Source organism: Chiloscyllium plagiosum, unplaced genomic scaffold (assembly GCF_037043375.1).
Source record: "Chiloscyllium plagiosum isolate Xiang-an unplaced genomic scaffold, Cpla_swu_hap1 HiC_scaffold_18, whole genome shotgun sequence".
NCBI lineage: Eukaryota > Metazoa > Chordata > Chondrichthyes > Orectolobiformes > Hemiscylliidae > Chiloscyllium > Chiloscyllium plagiosum.
Window position 1 is genome coordinate 99408950 of NW_028270156.1, and position 13833 is coordinate 99422782.

Here is a 13833-nt window from a genome sequence, read left to right on the forward strand (position 1 = left end):
TCGGAAAAATACTAATCTGCAAAAGTGAAAGGTTCATTGCAAACATGAGCATAGTTTCCACACTTGAGTTACACAAGCACATCTCAGTTTAAAAACAAGATTTAACTCAAAGTAACATTCCATTTCAAAATTAGCCGAGTTACACCAGTAATAAAGCTCATCCACCCAATGAGGCACTTCAGACAACATCCTGCAGTGTTGCACACAGCCACCTTTACCGAAGAATGATCACATGTCACAAAATTGAAGGCAAAGAGCGTGTCTCTTTACAGGAGCTGAAGTCAAACTCTCAATTTTTGGAAAGATTTTTATTAAACCTGATTGAACATTTAAATCTCAGAGCAAAATCTTTGCTTTTTTTAAACAAAGTGTGTGGGAAACATCCCACATCTTGCTAAAGGTTCAGTTCAGTCTGATACATAGAGCCAAAGGTCAAACAAACATCACACTTTCTTTCACTTCTACAAAGGGCTGACATCACATTTCTTCAGGATTTAAAGTATTTTATAAATTGTTTGTAAAATCATTTGTCACGTTAAAGAACTGGACAATAACTACCATTGTATACAATAAGAGTGAAGCCTGTGACAGCAGATTGAGCTTTGGAGGGCAGTGAATGCACTTTCTAAATTCTGGGAGCACTTTTGGAGACTGCTCCCAGATGGTGATAGTGAGCATATCTGGAATGCACTGTTTAGATTTGGGAATCCTTGGGAAACAGTCTGTGGTTTCACTGATACTTGGTTTGCGTTGTTGGTGTACAGTAAGCAATTCATAAAGTTACTTATGTATTGTTGTTGACTACCTGAATGGTATTCAAATCTGCCAGGTTGCCTTCAATAGTGTGAATGCATCTATTGTAAATATTTCGAATATTCCAGAACTGCCCAGTGCTTGGCAAATTCAGGGGGGACAAAAAAATCACATTGAGTAATTTGAAATTAAGAATGCAAGAGGATTTAACCACTGAAATATTCAATTCAAATAGTTAAATGGAATGCTCACATCTAAAATACCTGTGATCCATAGGAATGGATGGACTGACAGAATTGGGACCAAATTCCGAGCTGGGGAGTGTGAAATGTGCTTTGATAAAGTCACCTGCATTTACCAACAATAATTTGGCAAGCTCGGAAATTTAAAAAAACAATGCGAGCTTCATTGCTGCTCCAGTCGGGTCCCAAGCTCTGTGAAAAAATAACAATGTTCAGGTTTATTGCATACACTCTGAAACACGTGTTTCTTCAATAGATCTTGCAAGTTTACCAATGAGCATAGCAACATCATTTGGATGGACAAACTTTTGCCAACTCATTTCTTTCCGAGCCTCTATAGCCTGAAGAGTGACCAGAAGCAATTACTCCCCATATGTGGGAACATATGGGGAGTAATTGGGGTGGCACAGTGGTTAGCACTGTTGCCTCACAGCACCAGAGAGCACCAGAGACCTGGGTTCAATTCCCGTCTCAGGTGACTGACTGTGTGGAGATTGCACATTCTCCCCGTTTCTGCGTGGGTTTCCTCCAGGTACTCCGGTTTCCTCCAACAGTCCAAAAATGTGCAGGTCAGGTAAATTGGACATGCTAAATTGTGTTAGGTGTAGGGGAATGGGTCTGGATGGGTTGCGCTTCGGCGGGTCGGTGTTACTTGTTGGGCCGAAGGGCCTGTTTCCACACTGTAATTAATCGAAAAAAAAATTACCGTCGAGGATTTTTCCTTCAGAATTGATTTCCATATATTCAGTGCCCAGAAAAGATAAAAAGCTTGTCACCTTTAATAGAGCAGTGATTCAGTGGGAGTAAAACACTCACCTTTTCTTGCTTAATAATCACGCTGCCTAAATTTTAAACATGAACACTTCTTAATAGTTCACGAGATCCTAACGAAATATTTTGTGCAAAACAAATCACATGATACATAGTTATTCAGATAATAAAACAAGTTTGTTCATTGAAGAACCCAGAGGAAAAGGTCATGAAACAATGTGAGTTTGATACACCTCAATTATCATTTCAAGTGCATTCTCTGCATAAATTCTCCTTTTCCTCCTCGAAGTATTCAAATTCTTGAATAATTGAGAGAATGAAGTCACAGTTGTACAACACACAATCAGACCCTTCAGTCCAACTTGCCCATGCTGACCAGATATCCTAAATTAATCTAATCCCAGCATTTGTTCCATATCCATCTTAAACCCTTTCTACTGATTATCATTTTATTTTACTTTATCAGCACTTGAAATACTGACGTTGTTTTCTCTAACATTGGTTAAAGAAATCATAAGTTCATTCATCTAAGTTAATTTTGTAATCTTTCACAAAGAAACAATTGAGAACAAAATATAGCCGAGTGCAAAACAAAATACTGCAGCTGTGCGATATCTGGGAACACTCTAAAGCTGAGGCACTGATACTGCACAAGTTTGTCAGCACGGTTTCAATTACTGACAATAATTTATTAATGCCTTAGCCTTCACATAGTTAAGGTAAATGTGAGATATCTGAATTTCATGAATTGGTTCCTATTGCACTTTGATCAACAAAAAATATTCTTGGTTTAATCTACTCAAAGGAGAAAGTGACGACCAAAGAAGCTGGACATCAGAGTCAAAAAGTGTCATGCTGGAAAAGCACAACAAGTCAGGCAGCATCCGAGAAGCAGGAGAGTTGATGGTTCAGGCATAAGCCCTTCATCAGCAATCACAGGCTTCAGAAAAATAACTGGCATAGACTTATGGCAACACATACGTAGAAAGGTCGAAGCACGTTACTATCTGATTAGAGACTAATTTCAGATTTGTTACCATTCAGTGCAACATTTCAGTATGATATTTACATATGTACCCAAAAGATAAGTTTGGTTAAAATTACAAGCTCTAGAATGATTATAGGATTAAACCTGGAAATAAAGCTGGTGAACAAGAATGGCAAAGTGAAGTCCCACCAGTATCGCCTTGGGCAGTGTCAAGGAAGAATTTGAGAGCAGAGTTGCCACTTTGGAGTAACCTGCAGTCTGGCCAAATTGCAGCAAAAAGCTGTTCAATTTTATCTGCAAACTATTGAATGCAAAATCCTCCTTGCACAATAATGAGGCAGTATTTTGGGATGTCATTTTTAAAATATATTATTTTTAAAGTTACTCACAATTGAGAGTAACAGCTTGGCGCTGTCTGCATAACACAGTACATAAAGGAATTAACAGAAAAAATATTATTACCCAAATTCAGAGTCACTAATTTATTGATATTGCATGGGTCCAGCATTGATAAGTAATCGATTTTTAAAAATAAATATAGATACATTTACTAACTACATTGGGATACAGTCAAGTTTCTTACTGAACAGTGACAGGATTGGACAGAGTCCGCGTGGATTTAAGAGAGGGGAATCATACTTAACAAAGCTACTGAAAGAATCTACAGAGTCAAATATTAAAGTAAGAAATTGCAGGACATTTAGAAAAGCTTATCATTAAACATGGTAGACTGGGTTTTGTGAAAGAGAAATTATCTTTGACAAATTTGCGACAGTTCATTGAGGAGATAACAAGCAGGGCTGATAAAGGGCAATCCAATGATGTTCTGTATTTGGATTTTAAAAATGCAAATGATAAGGTGCTACATAAAAGTCAATTGCTCAATTTAGGAGCTCATGGTATCGGCGTAATGTATTAGCATGGATTGACGATTGGTTTACCACACTGGCTGTTGGTGAGTCCTCACTTGCAGTGTTGTATACAATGTTAGCTCCCATATTTAATAAAGGATAAACCAACATCGGAGACCATTCAAAAAAGATTCAATTAGATGTTTCGAGGACGAAAGTGTTGACCTATCAAGAATAGATAAGCAGGAGTGATCTTATGGAAACAAGATTCTGAGGAGCTTGACAGAGTAGATGTTGACTAGATTTTCTAGCACCAGTGAAGTCTCAAACCAAGGGATATTACATAAGGGAACATTCATTTTAGAAAAAGTAAAGAACTTTTTCTCTGTGAATGGCTAGAATTTCCGCACCCAAACAATTGTGAAAGTTAAGTGTGGGAGGGGAATGGTTGGCTGACTCTTCGGAGGGTTGTTCTGGCTTGTTGGGCTGAAGGACCTGTTTCCACATAGTAGGGAATCTATGATTCTATCTCAAATTATTTTAAAAAAGGGCAAATAGATTTTTGAAATATTGAGCAGTTGAGGGCTATGCGGATCAAGCATAAAAGAGGTATTGAGGTCTGGGTTGGCCAAGCCATGATCTGATAGAATGGGGGAACAAGCTGAAGGCGATGAATGCCCTACTCCTGCACCGATTCCTTGAGGCTCTATTTCATGTTTTTTTTGTTTCCAAAGAAGAGCGTGATACAATGTGCTTAAGATCTCAGATGTTGTGTAAAGGAGTGAAAATGGGGTGTTTATGTACTGATTCAGAAGGCATTGATTCATCAATCACAGCTATACAGTCATGAGTAGGAAGGCAATCCCCTCCATGAATAAAGGAAATCTACTGCAGAGCTCACACAAAGGGAATTCTTTCCCTCAGTAAACTCTCCCATCACATTACCCAACATATCAGCTGAAGGAGGACACACTGCGCATGTTCTCGCCAACAAAGGGACTCCGGGTGATTGATGTCAGCACCGGACCAATGAAAGGACGGTAGGCGGGACTGGATGACCTAGCGGGATGTTGGTCCTCCAACCAATCAAAGTGAATGAAGGGCGGAGCTAAACTAAACCATGTGATCCCCCTCGCGCGCGGCGCACAGTCGCTGTAATGAATGCTCGGGAAGTTATGGAGAGAAAGGATACGGTAAGGAAAAAAATAAATAGGGAAACTGGAGAAAAACTGTATTGCCATGAGCGGAGAGGTTTTACAAACAAATTGTGCACGTCGGAAAACACAAATTTGAACGTCCCAGTCCCGTGTTTGCAGTAAATGGGGAATGGCCTCAGCGCGGCTGCAGGCCTGAGTGAGCGCCGCCATCTTTATTCGGGACAACGATTCACTGGACACGTGCGGAGCCGCCATCTTTGTAGGGGGCAAGGTGCAGCCAGGCGCATGTGCAGCCTTTCTCTGGTATAGAGTCTTTGTGATCATAGCAGCCAGTAAAGCTCTGATTCACCTCTGGGCTCCCTCATGACCACTTTGTCAATATCTAGCTTCCTCAGTCTCGAACCATGGGTGTATTTTTGGTCTGTTTACTGCTGTATTATTACTTTTATTGACCTTTGCAAATGAGTTTTTCACTGCGGCCCAGCCCCTGACCATGTGCTGCTAGATTATCAGATTATTTTTTTCTTGAATATTTTTGACAGTCAAGAATTCTTTTTTCCAACAAGCAAGTGCATTTTCCTTCCATTTCTGGCTATCAAATTCTGCACCATTTTCATTCCCTGTAATCCATTTTGCACTCCATGAAACATCAACTGTGTTTCTCCTTCCACAGATCCCAGTGATTAATGCCAAAGCCCTGTTGCTTGTGGAGAGGGTGATGTTTGACTTTCTTGTACAGCTGCAGTTTGTGTGGTGAAGGTGCTCCTACAATGTGGTTGGGTAAGAGACATTATAGATTATTCATTACAGCAACAGTGATGATTTGAAAATAATGTCAAATCAACAACAGTTTGTATTTTTATTATCATGCTTATAATTTCACAAAAATACTATTGAGAACTTTAGACATAAGGCCAGAGATGGAGATATTAGGTCAGGTGACCAAAAGTAGGTTTTGAGGGATGTCTTAAAGGTGGAAAACAGACCTGTGAGATTTTGGTTGCAAATTTCAGACCATGCTGCTTCAGCAACTGTAGAAACAGCCACACAGATGAAGTAATGAATTAACAAATTGTTGGGAGTCTCAAAGAAAATGGGTTGTCGAGGTCTCAAAGTGTGTGTGGTGCAGGGAGCTAGGGATTATCACAGCCAGGAATTAAATCAAGTGTGAGAAATTTAAATTGAGGGATATTGGCCACATGCTGGCAGGTGAGACTAGATTGGGTTGGGATATCTGTTTGGCATGGATGGGTTGGACCGAAGGGTCTGTTTCCATGCTGTACATCTCTATGACTCTATGTTGTTGCTTATGAATAGGAGACTTTTGATGAATCAACAAGCAGATATTTAGATGTTCTTGAGATTACAGGGAGGTTGAATATGGGAAGCTGGCCAGGGAGTGAGTTTGGATAATGAAGTCTAGAGATAGCTCATATACTTTCATCACATTGTGTTGAGACAAGGGTGAAATCAGCTCGAAATAGTGATCTTGGAGTGGGGCTGAGCTATCACCCTCACCTCACCGCTGGGATTCAACTGGTTGTCAGTTTGTGAATCAGGCGGTGACACAATCGTGAGCTTATTGGCCCTGGTGGAGCCTAAAGTTGCAGAGCAGCTGTTGCTTGGTAGCCCTGGTGATGACATCTTCCATCACTTTACTGCTGATCGAGTGTAGACTGATAGATGGAAATTGCCTGAGTTGGATTGGTCTGTGCTTTTGTGTTGAACATCCCTGGGCAATGTTCCACATTGTCGGTAGATGCCAGTGCTGGAGCGGTACGTGGCTTGGTGGGTGGCAAGTTCTGGAGCACAAGCCATCAGTATGATTGCCAGAATATTGGCAGGGCCAGTAGCCTTTAACTACTTAACCATTTCTTGATGTGATTCAAACTGAATCGAACTGGTTTAAAACTCACATCTGTGATGTTGGAAACCGCTGGAGAAGGCTGAGATGGATCATCCCACTTTGCACTTCTGGCTGCAGATTGCTGCAAATGCTGTCATCTTATCTGGTACATGGGTATGTGAGGCCCCTCCATCAGTAAGGGTGGGGATATCTGTGATGCTTCCCCCAGTGAGTTGTTTAATTGTCCATCACCGTTCACAACTGGATGTGGCAGAACTGCAGAGCTCCGATCTGTTCCATTGGATGTTGGATCACTTAGCTCTGTTGCTTGCTGCTGATGCTGTTTGATATGCAGGTAATTCTGTTTGATAGCTTCACCAGATTAGCACTTCATTTTTAGGTCTGCCTGGTGCTGCTCTTGGCAAGCCCTCCTTTACTGTCCATTGTGATGGGTGAGAGCAGGATTTACAAACCCATGAGATTACAGATTGTGCTGGAGTACAGTTCTGCTGCTGTTGATGTCCCACAGTATCTTATAGATACCCTATTTGAGATTCTACATCTCTTTGAAGTCTGTCCCATTTAGAACGGTGATAGTGCCACTCAACACAGCGGAGGTTTTCTCAACTTTAAGGCAAGGCATTGTCTCCAAAAGGAACATGTGATGGTCGTTCTTACCGATACTGTCATGGCCAGACATATCTGCAGCTTGTCAATTCATAACAATGAGATCAAGTATGTTTTTTTCCTTCTTGTTGGTTCCCTCACCACACGCTGCAGACTCAGTTGAGCAGCTATGTCCTTTAGGACCTGGCCAGCTCAGTCAGTAATTCTGTTGCAGAGCCAGTCTCGATTGTGGACATTGAAATCCTGTACCCAGAGTATGTTTGACACCATTTTGTTGCCTCAGTGCTTCCTCCAAACGTTCAACATGAAGGAGAACTGATCCATCAGCCAAGGGAGGACGGTACATGGTAATCAGCAGGAGCCATGAGACTCCCAGGGCGAATCCTCCCTGTCTGTACACCACTGTGCCACCACCTCTGTCTGGTCTGTGCTGCCGGTGGGACAGGACATATCCAGAGATTTTAGGAGAAATTGAAGACTGCAGATGCTGGAGGTCAGAGTCGATAGTGTGGTGCTGGAAAAGCACACCAGATCAGACTGATGAAGGGCTGAGGCTCAAAACGTCGATTCTCCTGCTCCTCTGATGCTGCCTGACTGTTGTGCTTTTCCAGCATGTGGTGTAAAATTCCAAGCAGTGGAATGTGGTGAAACGGTTAAAAATTATGTCCCAATACATGTGTGAATCTAACCGGAATGGAGGTGTTGCTTAGTCCCGTGTGAATCTTCTTATCTGTATGTAACCAGAATGGAATGTGTTTTTTAGCCTTGCTCTGCTGTTCACATGAATGTTTATATCTGGAAAAGAGTATATCAGCTGGAAAAGTCTCCAGTTCGGTGAGTCTGCTCCGGGGTTACGTTTAACCGCCGAGCGTGGGTTGTTGGCAACCGCTCTACGAGAACTGACGGCTCCCAGTTTTGGTAACATGTAGAGTGAGTATAAGCCAGACCCGTTGTGGCGACGCTGCGGGGAATAAAATGCCCATATTCTAGCAGACTCGCCTCTTGGTCGTTTGTTCTGTGTCAGACTACTCTCCTACGAACCTGACCTTGAGAATTTTTTAAAACACAGCACCACACTCTCGATATCGAGGGATGGTGATGGTGGTGTCTGGTCATTGTCTGTAAGGGATGATTCCGTGAATATGACTGTCAGGCTGCTTCTTGACTAGTCTGAGGTCCAGCTCTCCACATTTTGGCACCAAAAACCAGATGTTAGTGAGGAGGACGTTGCACCATCGAGAGGGCTGATTCTGTGGTTGTAATTTCTGGTGCCTTGTTAGATGCCACATGGTCCATCCAGTTTCATTCCTGTGTTGAGACTTTGCAGTGATTAATACAGTGAGTAGCTGGCTGGGCCGCTGTCAGGTTGGCAGGATTTTTTTTACCATTGACAATGGTTTCATGGAAATCAGGAGATTCCTAATTCCAGTTATTTTTTCGTGAATTCAGATTCCACCATCTATAAAGATGGGATTCGAACCAGGACTTCAGTCGTTTGTTTTAATATTCTGGATAAAAGCTAAACACATCAGGTTTGTTCACTCATTTTAAATATCACTAACCCTGGATTTGTTTCTTTGTAAAACACTGTCCATCATCCTGTCTCCTCTATCCTCCCCTCCAATAACATGAGTGAGGAGCACATGGAGTTTCTCTGTCACCATGACTGAGATAATCCGATCTGCTGCTTCCCTCCCTCCCACTAGCCCACTGAGCCAAACTGCCTCACATGGTGTTCCTGGTTTTTGTCCTAAACCTACATCTTTCTCCAGTCTCTTGTTAAGCCTTATCAGAGCTCATCTTTACAATTTACCCAAAGCTTGCTAAACCACAGACTTTCCAACACTCTGTCTCCTCCTCCTCCTCACCGATTCACAGATATTGTTCCTTGTTCTGGCTGTCTGTCTTTTCTGGTTATGCCCTTCTCTCCCCTTCTTTGAAAAACTTCCTTTTGACCTCACGGTTTTTGGAAAATCCTGCTCCATTTCCACTCTCTCTTTCCTTTCTGAATTCCTTGCATTTGGTGTCCCTCCAGTATCTATCCTTGCTCTCTCCTGTATCTCACCTACATACTGCCAGGAGTTGACATTGTGAAAAAGCACCATGTTAGGTTTCACATGTACACTGACACTGTCCAGCTCTCCCTCCCCACCATCCCTCTCCATTGTTCCACTGTTACTCAGTTACCAAACTGCTTATCACATTCCCACTACTTGATTAGCTGCAGTTTCCTCCAATGAAACATTGTAACGGTTAAACCCATTGCCTTCAGTTGTTATTCCAAACTCCTTTCTCTTACTGCTGAGCCTCTCCCTCTCCCTGGTAACTGTCTGAGGCAGAAATACGTTCTTCACAATATTGCTGTTATATTTGACCCTAAGGTGACCTTCTGATCAGACATCTGCACAATCCCAAACACCAGGGAATTCCAATCTCTTAAACATTGTTTGTCTCCACCTCACCCCAGCTCCATTGCTACTGAAACCCCTTACCCGCCTCTGTGTCGCCTTAAACTTGACGAATCTGAAGCAGAACCCTTGATTCCGCGACTGACCCAGAATCTGGTTCCAGACTCCCTTTTCAGTATTAACACTCGGAAACATCCACTCAGTATTTATCCTGTCAAACCCCTTAAGAATCCCATCTGTCTCAATGAGATCACCTCTCTTTCTCCAAAATCCAGTGAGTAGAGTCCCAACCTGTTCAGCCTTTATTTAAAAGATAATCTCTCCAAACCAGGGATCATCCCAGTGAATCTTCCCTGCTGAAAAATATGTTGCTGGAAAAGCACAGCAGGTCAGGCAGCATCCAAGGAGCAGGAGAATCAATGTTTCGGGCATAAGCCCTTCTTCAGCTTATGCCCAAAACGTTGATTCTCCTTCTGCTTGGATGCTGCCTGACCTGCTGCGCTTTTCCAGCAACACATTTTTCAGCTCTGATCTCCAGCATCTGCAGTCCGCACTTTCTACTAGTGAATCTTCCCTGAAATGCCTCCAATAAAGTGACACATTCCTTATCTAAAGGGACCAAAACTGCTCACATTACTCCAGATATGGTGGTCTCACCACCACTTCCTCACGTTACTCTCAGGTATATACTCCAAACTCTCATACTGAAAACCCTCTAAACAAAACATTCCATTCCCCTTCCTGATGACCTGTTGTAACTATGTACAGTAATCCTGCGCCAGGAGGAGGGGATGGTGTGGGTTTCTAACTTGAACTGAGAGTGACAGATTTTATAAACTTGTATTACAGGATATTACAGGTGGACATTCAGATGGTAATCTCAGTAAATGTTCTGCCAAACTCTGAATTACTCAGTACATCAGGACATGGATATTCGCATTGTGAGTATTGCGTTCCAGATCAATCCTATTTGCTGCTTAAAAATTCTCCTTTGAATCATCACATTTTCTCAAAAGGTCTCCCCAAACCATCATGTGTTATGTAATCCTTTTATAATGATGTGATGAGTATAAGGTTTATTATTCGAATGTGTAATTTTTGTATAAGGATGCCTCAGAGAGGGAGCAGAATATTCTTAAAGGGGAGAATAACCATTTTGAGGGGAGGCTGTTGTTTATTGGTATCAATGACATAGGAATAGAAGATTTCACATTGTTGGATCATTCAAATCTCTTGTGGGGTAGAATTGACCTTCATCAGAAGGTTGGATTGTACCTGCACTGAAAGGGAAGAGTTGCTAGTTCTATTCAGGAGGCATTAAACCAGTGAAGGAATGGAGGTAAACTCAAAAGAGTGAGGAAAGAGCCAAGTCTGCGGCTGGTACAGTTCAGGCGTCAAACAGTCAAGGCAGGCAAGGGCAAGGCACAGAATGAGGTAGGACTGAGCAGTTACACTGCATTTATTTCAATGCAGGAGGCCCGATAGGTCAGGCAGAGGATCTCAGGGTATGGTTTTGAACATGGCACTGGGATATTACAGCAATTACAGAGGTATGACTTAGGAATGGTTAGGACCAGGAGCTTATTGTTCCAAGGTATAGATGCTATAGCAAAGATAGAAAGGGGGCAACAGAGCAGGGGGGTGAGATGGTTTTGATGAGGGATAACATTATGGCTGGGCTTCAGGAGGATAATCCTGGAAGTACATCCAGGCAAGTTGTGCAGGTGAAACTGAGAAATAAATAGTCAGCCGGGAATTGAGAAGCAAATTTACTAACAGATCACTTATCTGTAAGAATAGTATGATTGTATACAAGACTTGACCTTTTTTAATTCATTCACAGGATGAGGGTGTCACTGGCTGGGCCTCAAGGGCAGTTAAGATTCAACCACGTTGCTGTCGGTCTGGAGTCACATGCAGGCCAGACCAGGTAAGGATGGCAGATTCCTTCCCTGAAGGATATTAGTGAATCTCATTGTTTGTTTTTGCAACAATCAACAATGGACTCATGGTCTTTAATATATTCTTACTTCCAAATTTTTATTGGATTCACATTCCACTGTCTGCTGTGACGGGATCCAAACCCTGGGACCCAGAACGTTATCTTGGTGACTGGATTATCCATCTAGCGATAGTATCACTAGACCATTTGGGAAGGGTGGTGGGGTCTGACTGTAGGTAGCGGAAATTGCAGAGGTTAATGTGCTGTATCTGGAGATTCGTGGGGTGGCAGGTGAGGACCGGTGGATTATATTCTTATTGTGGTTGGAGGGGTGGGGGGGAAGGTGGAGGTACGGGAAGTGGAGGATATGCATTGGAGGGAATTTTTGATCACGTGGGAGGGAAATGCAGTCCTTGAAATAGGAATCCTTTCTGGGATGTCCTGGAGTGGAATTGCTTTTCCTGGAAGCAGATATGGCAGAGGCGGAGGAATTGGGAGGACAGGTTCATGTTTTTACAGGGATATACTCAAGGGAAATCAGATGAGCAAAAAGGGAACATGAAATATCTCTAGGAAATGGTTTAAGTAGAATCCAAAGCGATTCTACAAATATATCAAGGATAAAAGAAAAAACAGACAAAGAATACAACTTCTTAAAGACCAAGAAGGCCATCTGTGGAACAACAGGAGGTGGGAGAGATACTATGCTACTCTTTTCTGGAGAGTATGGAGAACTTGATAGTTAACAACAGTGATAACTTGAAAAGTGTCCATGTTACAGAGGAGGTGGTACTGGATGTCTTAAATAGCATCAAGGTAGATAAATCTCTGGGTCCTGATCAGGTGTATCCCAGAAATTTGTGGAAAGCTAGGAAAGCAGTGCCCCTCCCTGAGGTATTTATATCATCGTTTGTGACAGGTGAGGTGCTGGAAGACAGGTGTTATTTTAAAAAGGTGGTAAGGAAAGGCCAGGGAACAAGAGAACTGGCAGCCTGAGGTCAGTGGTAGGCAAGTTGTTGGAAGGGATTATGAGGGATAGGATTTACATGTATTTGGAAAGACCAGGAAAGATTAAGGATAGTCAACATGACTTTGTGTGAGTAATTCTCTCTTTCTAACTTGATTTGAGTTTTTTTGAAGATGTGACAAAGATGATTGATGAAGACAGACTGTGGACGCTGTCTATATGGACACTGAACGATGTTCCACAAAGCAGACTGGTTAGCAGACTGGTTAGTTGGGAGAACTAGCCATTTGGATACAAAACTGGCTTGAAGGTAGGAGGCAGAGGGTGGTGATGGAGGGTTGCTTTGCGGACTGGAGGCGTGTGAGCAGCAGTGTGCTGCAGGAATGGATATTCGGTTCTCAAATAAATGACGTGGATGTGAATATATGAGATATAGTCAGTGGTTTTACAGAAGACACCAAAATTGGTGTAGTGGACAGCGAAGAAGGTTCGCTCAGAATACAACAGGATCTTGATCAGATGGGCCAATGGAGCAAAGAATGGCAGACGGAGTTCAATTTAGATAAATGCGAGGTGCTGCATTTTGGAAAGGCAAATCAGGGCAGGATTTATACACTTAATGGTAAAGTCCTTCGGAGTGTTGCTGAACAAAGAGACCATGGAGTTCAGATTCATTGTTCGTTGAAAGTAGAGTCGCAGATAGGCAGACTAGTGAAAGTGGTGTTTGGTATGCTTATATTTATTGGTCGATGCATTGAATACAGAAGCTGGGGCATCATATTGTGGCTGGACAGGACATTGATTAAGCCATTTCAGGAATTCTGTTTTAAGTTCAAAATCCCCTGTTCTGGGAAGGATGTTCTGAATCTTGAAAGAGTTCAGACAAGATTGACAAAGACTTTGCCAGGGTTGGAGGATTTGGGCTACAAGGAGAGGCTGGAGGTAATTTCCCTGGAGAGTCAAAGATTGAGAGGTGACTTCATGTAGATTTGTAAAATCATGAGGGGCATGGATAAGGTGAACAGCCAGGGTCTTTCCCCCCCAGGTTAGGTGGTTCCAAAACAAGATCACATGGGCTTAAGTCAAGAGAGCAAAGATTTAAAAGGATCTGAGGAGCAAAGTTTTCAAGCTGGGTGTGGTGTGTGTATTGGATGAGCTGCCAGATGAAGTAGTGGAGGCTGATACAATTACAACATTTGAAAGGCATCTGATTGGGTAATGAATAGGAAGGGTTTCGAGGGATAGGGATCAATAGCTGGGAATAGGATTCCATTAGTTTAG

General features: G+C 42.4%; 1 long non-coding RNA gene across 3 annotated transcripts in view; it reads left to right on the plus strand.

The window, feature by feature from the left end:
* Window positions 1-4741: 4741 nt before the first annotated feature.
* Window positions 4742-13833, plus strand: part of LOC148147112 (uncharacterized) — a 75067-nt gene continuing 65975 nt past the window's right edge. For all 3 annotated transcript variants that reach the window (XR_015760053.1, XR_015760055.1, XR_015760054.1), the window contains exons 1-5: window positions 4742-4798; window positions 5436-5542; window positions 8685-8767; window positions 10493-10584; window positions 11487-11573. This is a non-coding gene — a long non-coding RNA (uncharacterized LOC148147112). The remainder of the gene's footprint in view (window positions 4799-5435; window positions 5543-8684; window positions 8768-10492; window positions 10585-11486; window positions 11574-13833) is intronic.